Source organism: Macaca fascicularis, chromosome 12 (genome assembly GCF_037993035.2).
Source record: "Macaca fascicularis isolate 582-1 chromosome 12, T2T-MFA8v1.1".
Taxonomy (NCBI): Eukaryota; Metazoa; Chordata; class Mammalia; order Primates; family Cercopithecidae; genus Macaca; species Macaca fascicularis.
The window spans coordinates 83,861,126-83,872,518 of record NC_088386.1 but is presented as its reverse complement, the minus strand read 5'-3'; the positions used below and the strand labels follow the sequence as shown (position 1 = coordinate 83,872,518).

The following is an 11,393-nucleotide window of genomic DNA, read 5'->3' as shown; positions in this document are numbered from 1 at the left end:
AAGCTCTTTTTATTTCCTAAAGATTACTAAAGTCACATGAACTAAATAAAAGACATTATACTTTTTACTTTTCTGTCAAAATATTTTATTTAAACTCTTATTATTTTAAAACCAATTGAAGCTCTTTTATATTACACACACACACAACACATATAAATACACAGACAGACAAAAGTAAAAGGACTCATCCTCTAAGCAGGAAATTGAACCCTGAACCTGGGCTGCCTTTGTGATGGCAGAGACCAAGAGAAAGTACTGCCACTTGATTACAAGGTCAAGCTCCCAAGGACATACAAAACAAGAGGGAAACCTCATCCAGTATTTTTCAGTGACCTGCAGTAGAGTTTGTAACTGACGGGTTTGCTGGACTGTCTTGAAAAGAGGGCTTACAGGTGTTCTAAGCCTGTGTTCCATCCTAAGATATGCTTCTCCATTACAGAACACACACAGAAACACACACAAGGCATATCAAAATTGCTACAGCTTAGGACTAGCCTCATAAGTCCTTTTTTTCAGTTAATTAACACTTTTAAAGAGATAAACCGTTAATTTTACCGTTCAACCAGTTTGCACAGAGAGAGACAGAGAAAGAGAGAGAGTAGGGGTGTGGGGGAAAGTTTGCCTGAGGCAAAGTGGGGAAGGTGAGGCACTCAGGGAGTCCAAAGTGGGGAGTCCAAAAGGTGAGGTGCTCAGGGAGTCCAACAACCCACCCATTGCAATGACACTGAAAAGTTTAGGTGACTGCTGTTGTGAAGGGATTTTTTTCAGCAGTCCCATCACTCACAAGTTTCTCCTTTTGGGGGAGCAGAATGTCCCACAATCCTGTACATGCCTAATCCTGTCACCCATAGCCATCAGCAGAGTGCAAAGCAGATTGTTCCAAAGAGAATAGCAGTTAACATCCCGGAGTGGCAAACCCATCTTAGCCCAGAGGGACTTTACTGGGAGGGGCCTCTAACCCCCTAAATCTTCTAAGGGACTCTAACCCTCCTAAGTTGGGCCTCTAACCCAAAATTGGTCAAATTTCCTTGTCTGTTTTAAGAGGGGCCTTTAACCCACTCTGTCTTAAGAGAGACTCTAACTCCCCTACGTTGGGCTTCTAACCCAATCCTATCCTTTACCCTAGTATATGCACCCCACTTACCCAAAGTCAGCTCATTGGTGCGTGCAGATGATTTTCCTTTGGGCCGGGGGTCTCTTCAGTATCGTCCTGTCTGTAGTTCACCGGAAAGATGTTACCAGACTGCACCATTTACCCAAAGTTAGACTTTGAGTCAGGAGTTTCCACACTGTGGTTGCTTCTGTGGTCTCCAGAAAGATGTTATAGTACTCCACCACTTACTGGGGCTTTCCACACTATAGTCCCTTCTGCGGTCGCCAGAAAGATGTTACAGGAAAGGGGTCCTGATCCAGACCCCAAGAGAGGGTTCTTGAAACTCACACAAGAAAGAATTCGGAGCAAGTCCATAGAGTAAAGTTGAAGCAAGTTTATTAAGAAAGTAAAGTAATAAAAGAATGGCTCCTCCATAGACAGAGCAACCCCAAGGGCTGCTGGTTGCTTATTTTTATGGTTATTTCCTGATGATATGCTAAAACAAGGGGTGGATTATTCATGCTTCCCCTTTCTAGACCATATAGGGTAACTTCCTGACATTGCTATGGCATTTGTAAACTGTCATGGCACTGGTGAGAGTGTAGCAGTGAGGATGACCAGAGGTCACTCTTGTGGCCATCTTAGTTTTAGTGGTGTAACGCCGGCTTCTTTACTGCAACCTGTTTATCAGCAAGGTCTTTATGACCCATATCTTGTGCCTGCGTCCTATCTCATCCTGTAAGTTAGAATGCCTTAACCATCTGGGAATGCAGTCCAGTAGGTCTCAGCCTCATTTTACCCAGCTCCTATTCAAGATGGAGTTGCTCTGGTTCACACGTCTCTGACACACACATCCTCAGTAGCTAGCAAAATGTAACGCCAACCTGCTCCTTCTAAATTGTAAACAAGTTGCTTAATTGGAAATAACAACAAAATCACATCTCACAATGCTGAACTTTATTAATTGAATATTTAACTGATGCAAAAATTACATGTTACAACTTTACTTTTTGCCACTAATTCTGAAAACAGCCAGCTGACAGTGACAGAAACTTAGCAATTGCAGGCAGCTGACATTCTGAAAACAAATCATGCATTTTTTATTCTTTTTTCTTAGAGATAAAAAAAATTTAACTCCTATCATCCAAAACACTACTAGATGGCTAAGTAGTAGAAAGGGGGTTTTTATTGGTGATATCAATTTGCAAACTAGGGAGAGACAGTCTCTGGTGTGAACTGAAGGTACTCTCTCTTCGAAAAGGGAAAGGGCAGGTTGGCTTTCATGTCTCACAGGGTCTGTATTACAAAATAGGGTCATATATATTCAGCAGGTTTAGTGGAAAAGTTACACATGTTTATGAGGAGAGTTGAGCACACGCACAAATGGATAAATGTATATGTAACCTACATCCTGTGTTTACTTTGGGGTGGGATTTTAGCATTAAAATGAGGTAGAATTTGGTTATTTACATCAGAAGGTGAACTATAGGACACAAAGACAGTTTGTGTGCAATTTTATAAGCTGGCCAAAACTGGCTTGAGGTCTGTAGTTGCTTATCAGGAGAGAATGTTTGTAAGACTGGTCCTCTGCCCAGTCAGAGTTGTAGTGGCCTGGGTTGTAAATCAGTTAGGAAGAGTCTGACAATATGCCTGATAGCTCCTATTGTTAAGGTGTTTATCAAGATTGTGGTTTTTCTTGTGGCCATGGAAATTTAGCAAGTTGCCATGCCAGGGGAGCCCTGAACCCTATTTCCTTAACTTTAGGATCTGTCTTAGTTGGCAAAGGGATGTCTATTTTGGTCTCTCAGATCACATTCTATATTAATGTTCTAGTCTAGAGGTGAACAAAATTGAAAAACAATTTCAATAAACTAGTAATGTGTTATTTTAATGCATGCAATAAATCCAAATTTTTGAATTTGAACTTGAAGTGGCCCACAATGCTTGCCCTATCCCAATTCAACAATTCAAAAAAGGCTAAATAAACATTTAAAGATTATCTGTTTAAATAGGCATCAAATTATTAGCCTTTCTTCAGTATCCTTGTGTTCATCCAAACTCCGTAGATTTTTACTAAGATTATATTTTATGCATTAATTACTTTAGTTCTTACAGTACCACTTTCAGATAAAAAAAAAAATTGATACTTAAGAGAAGCCAAGTCATTTGCTAACATCACACAGTTAGGAGGTTCCAGTACCTGTGTATTAACTCAGGTATTAACTAGGTGACTTTTGTCTCTTAGATTGCCTCTACCACTACCGTCTGGGCCTCTTTTGATGTTCAAAATGACTGGTTCCACCTAATACTGGCTTCTCCTCTAATCCAATTTTCTACTTTCCTTAGAAAGTGTTCATTTCTTTGGTGATATTTAATATAAACCACAACCATTGCCTACCAGTATATACATTGGTGATCCCCTGAAGGGAAAAAGTTCATCTGTAGGAAAGAATAGAATCTCTGATAGAGTCATAGATAAGGGACAGAAATTTCTGGCATTGTTTCAGGCACAAAATCTACTTGCCTTTGAGACAAATTTTAGCATCTCTTTGATTTGGTTCCCTGAGGCAGTAACACTCTTCCCATTCTTCCTTTTTAAAAGCTGGCTTAGATTATTGTCACTTTGGAATGAAAGACTCTAGAGAAATTTTAGGGAGTATAGAGGAACATGGATTCTGAATTCTGTAATTCTGTCATCAGACAGACCTGGTTCAGAATCTAGTTCCCCAGCTTCCTGTCTGTATGACATTGGCAAAGTAACCCTCCTTTTTATCATAGTTTTATTGTTTTTTAAATAGTAAGAGTAATGCTTAGGGAATTGTGAGGATTAAATGAGATAATGTAGACAAAATGTTTGGCATACAGCAAGATATCACTAAACTTTAGATGTTATTAACTAACAAAGGCTCTCAAAGTAAATTAGCAAACTCTAACACCATGAGTAGAAAATTTGAATTATGAATACCAGGGATATCTTTGAACCTATAGTTACATAGGTAAATCCAGTCACTTAGTTTTACTTACTAAAGTATAATACCCCCTACAATTTTTTCTGCTCATTCTTCAGACAGACTTGGGCTCAGAATCTAGTTCCCCAGCTTCCTGTTGGTATGACATTGGCAAAGTAACTCTCCTTTTTATCATAGTTTTATTATTTTTTAAATAGAGTAATTCTTGGGGAATTGTGAGGATTAAATGAGATAATGCAGACAAAATGTTTGGCATACAGCAAGATTTCACTAAATTTTAGATGTTATTAACTAACAAAGGCAGTCAAAGTAAATTAGCAAACTCTAAAACCATGAGTAGAAAATTTGAATTATGAATACCAGGGATATCTTTGAACCTATCGTTGCATAGGTAAATCGAGCCACTTAGTTCTACTTACTATGGTATAATACCTTCTACAATTTTATCTGCTCATTCTTCATTTTTTAACCTTCTAAATAAGATGACAAATTATTATTTTAACAGCTGAAACTTTACATTTATATGATAGCAAAGAAACGACTTAGGATAAAGCTAATAGCATTTAGGAGAAAGCCGTTGAATTTGCAGAATATTATTTCGAATGATGTCATAAATGTTAAGAGGACGGCATTGTATGAGCTTAAAGATACTGTTGTTTTTAGACTCAGAAATAGAAAAAAAAAGGAGAAGGTAAAACTGATAAAATAGTAAGCAGATACATATGACGATTTTTAGACTTCTTGAGTTGTCACAACAATAATGGCATCATTTTCTATTTTATTTAAATACTAACTGTAAAAATTAAATTGCATTTTCTCAGAAAAAAATTTTGTTTTCAATTCTGTTCAATCCTAGATGATAGTTCCTCCCTATACTTGAGAACAGAGTCTTTAAAATGCCCCCTGTTGGGCTGGGTGCAGTGGCTCACACCTGTATTCCCAGAACTTTGGGAGGCCGAGGCAGATGGATCACCTGAGGTTGGAGTTTGAAACTGGCGTGGCTAACATGGTGAAACTGCCTCTACTAAAAAACAAAACAAAAATTAGCTGGGTGTGGTGGCTCATGCCTGTAATCCCAGCTACTGGGGAGGCTGATGCAGGAGAATAGCTTGAACCCTGGAGGCAGAGGTTGCAGTGAGCTGAGATAACACCACTGCACTCCAGCCTGGGAGACAGAATGAGACTCCATCTCAAAAAATAAAAATAAAATATAAATAAATAAATAAATCAACAAATAAATAAATAGAATACCTTCTGGTCAGAAGAATTTTGGTTAAGCATCTTCATACTCTTTTGAAAAATGTGCTAGAGACAAAAGTCTGGAGTGACCTGTATGTACATATTCTTTGTATTTTTTACCTCCATTAAAATAAAACAATATAGTTGGCACATAAAATACAGAAAATAGCAACAGTATTTTACATATCTTATATAGCAAAAATAGTAATCTGAATATTCATTTACTACTGTCCCTTACTTTCTTAAAAAGAATTTTTAGATTCTCCCTGCTCTTTAATTTGAATGAGATGTTTGTAATAGTGTTTGACTTTGCTACAGATATGCATACTAAAATGTATTTTGTGAAAACAATAAAAATACATTTTGTTTCATTTTCCTCCACCCAGATGTTTCATGGTTTTCTGGTGTTGCCTTAGAAAATGCTGAATTCTGCCTCCATATCCAAAAACTAGGATTTGATTCATTTCTTCCTTTTATACTAACTGCGTCTTGCTTTCCTTAGTCTCATCTTATTTGTTTTGGTTCCTCTAAAAGGCATCTTACCTCCATCCTTGTATGTTGGGAATAGGCCCCCAAAATCTGGCCATAAACTGGTCCCAAAACTGGCCATAAACAAAATCTCTGCAGCACTGTGACATGTTCGTGATGGCCATTATGCCCACGCTGGAAGGTTGTGGTTTCACCAGAATGACAGCAAGGAACACCTGGCCCACCCAGGGTGGAAAACAGCTTAAAGGTGTTCTTAGACCACAAACAATAGCATGAGCAATCTGTGCCTTAAGGACATGCTCCTGCTGCAGATAACTAGCCAAACTCATCCCTTTATTTCCAGTAAGAAATGCTTTTAGTTAATCTATAATCTATAGGAACCATGCTTATCACTGGCTTGCTGTCAATAAATACGTGCGTAAATCTCTGTTCCAGGCTCTTAGCTCTGAAGGCTGTGAGACCCCTGATTTCTCACTTCACACCTCTGTATTTCTGTGTGTGTGTCTTTAATTCCTTTAGCGTCGCTGGGTTAGGGTCTCCCCGACCAAGCTAGTTTTGGCACTTATAGATGCTACAATAATATAATTTTGAGGCCAAGGTTTGCTTTGTTTCGCTTTTATTAATATGTATTACGCCTTTTGGCAAAATAAGTACTTATTATGCATTATTCTACTACTTTTTCTTTTCCCAGGCCATAACCATCTTTTCCTAATAACTCTCCAAAAAGAGTAAACCATATTTTTATATATGGTTGTGAAATTCTTAAGGTATCTCTAAAGGTATACACAAGAAAAATTGTTTATAAGGAGAATTTATAAGGAGAATTTATAAATAGGAAAAGATTTTATTCCTTTCCCCAGAGAAGGCCTCCTATAATTGTCAAAATTTCAACAATTCAATGTTAAATGGAGTGTTTAGAAAATAAATCAATATAGTTATAATCACTTGTAGTAGGATAATAATGTATTAACTAATATATTTTACCAGTTACCCTACCTTTCTCTCAACAGCTGAGTATTCTGCTTTCATTGCTTCAGAAAAGGACAGAAAAAGTCAATTTGACTGAAAATACATATCAACCACTTGGGGGAAAAGGAACTTTGAAATAATAAAATTTTAAAAAGATTACTTTTTCACATTTGAGGCTCTGGACAAGATATATGTTTCTATAACATAGCCTATAAATATTTATTGAGGATCAGCCATGTACAGAACACTACACTAAGCAGAGAATAAGAGATGGATTAAGACATCATCATCATATTAATGATAATGTTTACTGAATGCCCACTAAGCTTCAGCCATTGCCATGCATATTTGCACATGACATTTCATTTAATATTTACTGCCTGCTCCATTAAGATGTAGAAAAGATTAAATAAAAAATGTGTAAGCCTAGTGCAATGATTTATATATGGCTTGAGAATATCAAAAGTTTTCTAGAGGAATTTGAAATTGAGCAAAGTCTTGGAGGAGTGGTGAGTTGTAGAGAGTGGTGAATTTGATGATGGAGTGGTGGATGAAGAAAAAGGTATAAGAAAAAAGAGGAAGGAAAGCCAACATTGAAAAAAGCAAGGAACTAGAAAATGAAACAGTGATGCACAGCTAGAGAGAAGGTGAGGAATAGAGAGAAGTAAACCTGGAAATGTTGGCTATACTTGATGATGGAGGGTCTCATATTCCAGTTTATGATTTGCAGGCATCTAGTGCTTTTTCTGCATGGCTCGCTGTGCAAGGACTGGGGTGACTTTCTTTTCCTTACGTCTAATATTGAGACAGTGGAAACTAATATAGCAATTCTTCCACATAGCATGCTTATGCTCTTGTGCTCCACATGGCATGCTTATAGGGCTCTTCTGTGTTCTGAGTGCTCAGTGGGTAGGAGCTATCGACAGGACCAAACCTTTTTGAAAAGAGAAAAAAAAAAGCCTTTGTTTCTTTAATAAATGAGTTTACAATTAGAAGACTATGTAAACTGTGTTTTTTTCTTTTTTCCACACTTTGTTTTTTTTGCAAGAACTATTTTATTTTCTATGTATTTTTATTTTTTGTAGAGACAAGGTCTCACTAGGTTGCCCAAGCAGGTCTCAAACTCCTGGCCTCCAGCAATCCTCCTGCCTTAGCCTTCCAAAGTCCTGGGATTACAGGCAGGAGCCACAGTGCCTGATCTCAATAATTTTTTTGAACTTTGTATATTTCACACATTATTAATTAACTTGTTTAACTTTTTGAATTTTGTTGCTTGTGTTCCAGAGATATTTAATTCCCTTTAAATGCCTATGTGATGCTGAAATGGATAAAAGTGTTATATTGAATGCCAGAATGTAAAAATTTAGGACTTTCTCACATCATTGTTTTTCAGATTATTTAAATTTAATTTACATTTTTTTCCTAAGTGACTTCTTTTAATTAAAAAAAGGAGGAGAGGACGAAATTTTCCATGAGTTTGAATCCTACAAATGCCACAAACAGCTTCTGAAGCTGAAGCCATGACAATGAACTTCTGTGTCACAAAGAAGGTGAGGAATTGGAAGGGAACAGTGTAGAAGAAACACAGTGACATTGTATCACAGTATGTATTTACGCCTGCTATCCTCATCCAAGGTAAGGTCAACAACTTCTGCTGGTGAAGCCCAAGTCTGCTGGGGGCTCACATCAGTTCCATGACTGTGTCTGCTTGGTGCTAAGATACTGTGTGTCCGAGCCATGCTTCCATGAAGAAACTCAGAATCACACCACCTCGAGGATGAACACAACTTGCATGTTCCTGAACTCCCCCAATCTCTGCTTCACTATCTGAAGAGGCAATATTAATTTCTTAATTGAGCGGTGCATTGCCGGCAGATGTTTTATCACTTGCTAGGAATCCTGGATGCAAATGACCTGCTTCTGCATTCAGCTCCTGTAGAAGCTGGCTGGTCCTCCAGGTAGCTCCCGTGTCCTGGCTGCATATGGAATTATTGTGCTCTTGAACTACTGCAGCTGCCAATAAATTGCCAACACATTTACCACTTTTGGATCAGAGCTGGTGTCAGGCATATCATAATGAGCTACAACTGGAGGTCCATCTGGTATCTCTGCAGTGATTGTCTTGCTGCTCCCTGAAACCTCTTCATCATCACCTGATGAGCTCGTGCTTGAGTCACAAGTCAGGTCACTATCACTGGTACTACTTACTGTCCTACAGCAGGTTGTATTTCTTCCTTGCAGCAACCTCCTGTTTGTGCCTCAGTAGCCTGATCCTCTCCTTGTGCTTTTGGCTCCCATGACCTTTAACCCATTCTGTTTATCACTGGATTGCTAGTTTTTCTTGGCAGCCATAGTGGATATTTCACTTTCAAAATGGGACCGCCTAGACTTGCGCCCAACTGTGGCACCAGACACTCCTGAAGGATCTCCTACCGCCGTTTCTGCCTGAGAGGGTTCATTCTCTTCTGCGGAAGACAACGTGTCTGAATCAGCCAGGTGATCACTAGAGGAAGGGGAAAGCATGCAGTGATTAGAGGAGTCACTCTCATAAACTCGGCCGGTTATAGGCTTGTCACTCTCTGTGGATGCTGAGACTCAGAAGAGTCTCTTCTCAGCTCCATCAACAAGCAGGGCATTGAAGAAAGAACTGTAGAATCTGCTACACCATCCTTCTGAACTTGAGATTCCAGTTCTACAGATTCATCTTCCTCCTTTGCTGTCTCTTGTTGAGATGTTTCTGGTGGGACTTCAGATTCAATGAGTTCTTCGACTTTTCCCACTGCCTCCATCTTCATTTCAGAATTTCAAGTTAAATCATGGTGCAGCCTCTAGGAAATGGTATCAAAGATGCAACAGGAAAGCAAACAAAAAAACTTGCAGGCCAAGGCTGGGAGATCAGAACTCAGAGGATTGGATGCCACTTCCTTCCTCTTACTTGGATCAAGAATTCAAATTTACATTGTCCATGTCATCAAGAAACCCTGAGCTCTGCGGCGACTCCGTGCCTCCTCGCTCGCTCTGCGCACCCCATCAGGGCACACACCGTCCCCCATGCTTAATTTGAATTTTAAATTAATATTCTCCTTATTTCTGTTTTTGGCTTCTGTAAGAGAATAGATCATAATTTATTGCTTCACTCTGCAATTGGCCATATCTCCTAATGACATTCAGTAGTGAATTGTTAAAAAAATCTATGTATCTACATATTGATTATGATTATCTATCTATCTATTTACCATAATTCTGGAGGCTGTAAGTCTGAGACCAAAGTGTCATCACAGTTAGTTTCTTCTGAGTCTCTTTCCTTAGCTTATAGATGGCCATTTTCATTTCAAGTGTCTTCACGTTGTCTTTCTGCTGTGTGTGTCTGTGTCCTAATCACTTCTTATAAATACACCAGCCATATTGGATTAGGTCCTACACTAATCATCCCCGTTACCTTAGAAACATCTTTAAAGGCTATCTCCAAATATGGTCACATACTGAGGTACTGTGGGTTAGATTTCAACACATGAATTTGGAGGCAAAGTGTGTAGTTTTATCCATTATGGAGTCTCATGTATTATATTTTGTGAACTCTTTTTTTTTCATTTTAATAAAGTTTCCATTTCTAGGATGTTTTGTGAGCTCTTGAGTAGACACCATGCCTTGCATTATTTTGAGTCTCCCATTTTGCGGGAATAGATATCGGTTTGGAAGATATGGGTCTTCCATCAAAGGAGACATTTGCATTGAAAAAATCAGATAAATGACAGACTGATTAATAATTTCTAATTGATTCTTGATTAAAGTTAAGGAAATGCATTTGAAAGATAGATCCCAATATATAAGTACATTACAAGAAAATTCAATAAGAAGCAGACTGTGTGTGAACAACATAGAGATATGGTCATCTTTGGAAAAGAGCTTTTTATTAGCATGAACTTTTTTTATTTGTTTATATCTAGGAAAAAAAGAAAATGGACTTATTAATACCAATATATTTCTCAGACTAAACAAGACCCTGTTATAATGGTTGAGCCAGATTAATTGTGTTAGAGCCTCAATCGATATTCCTTGATCATGTAGGATGTTGGAGATATGTGCATGACTCTGAAATGCTATCAGGTAGACTGCCTACTGGAAAAATTGCCAGTGGGCAACAATACTGGGGGAAAAATAGATTAGAGTAATGTAGTTGGTAGTAATTTGATGGCAACTTGCCTACAGTAGCCTAAAAAGAGTTTGAAAAGGAAATATAATAAAAATAATAATAAATAAAAATAAAATATTTAGGTCAGATATTTAGATTCTAGAGTGAAGAGATTTTACCGGTAGGTAGATTTCTGCATATGTAATTTTACTGAAGAAGTGGCTTTCAAACCTTTGACAATTTCTACTGGGACCAGGTAGTGCATGTACACACAAAGACACACACGAGAACACTATTTACCTTTCTCATGTGTGATGCACTTGAAAAACATTCTCTATTTTATTCAGTTCTGAAAAACATTATTTTTTCAATTCTGTCTCACTTCAGTCTATTTCATTAGTGTTTCTGATACATTCTACGTATTTCATACCACACTGAGGCTGCACCCAGGAGCTTGAGAATCACTGCATTTGAAAGCCTTTTCTAACAAGGGGTATGAAGA

The 11,393-nt window shown here is 38.0% G+C and overlaps 1 pseudogene; it reads right to left on the bottom strand.

Moving 5' to 3' along the window:
- Window positions 1-8,233: 8,233 nt before the first annotated feature.
- On the bottom strand, window positions 8,234-11,023 carry LOC102124183 (protein ARK2N-like; annotated as a pseudogene).
- Window positions 11,024-11,393: the final 370 nt, after the last annotated feature.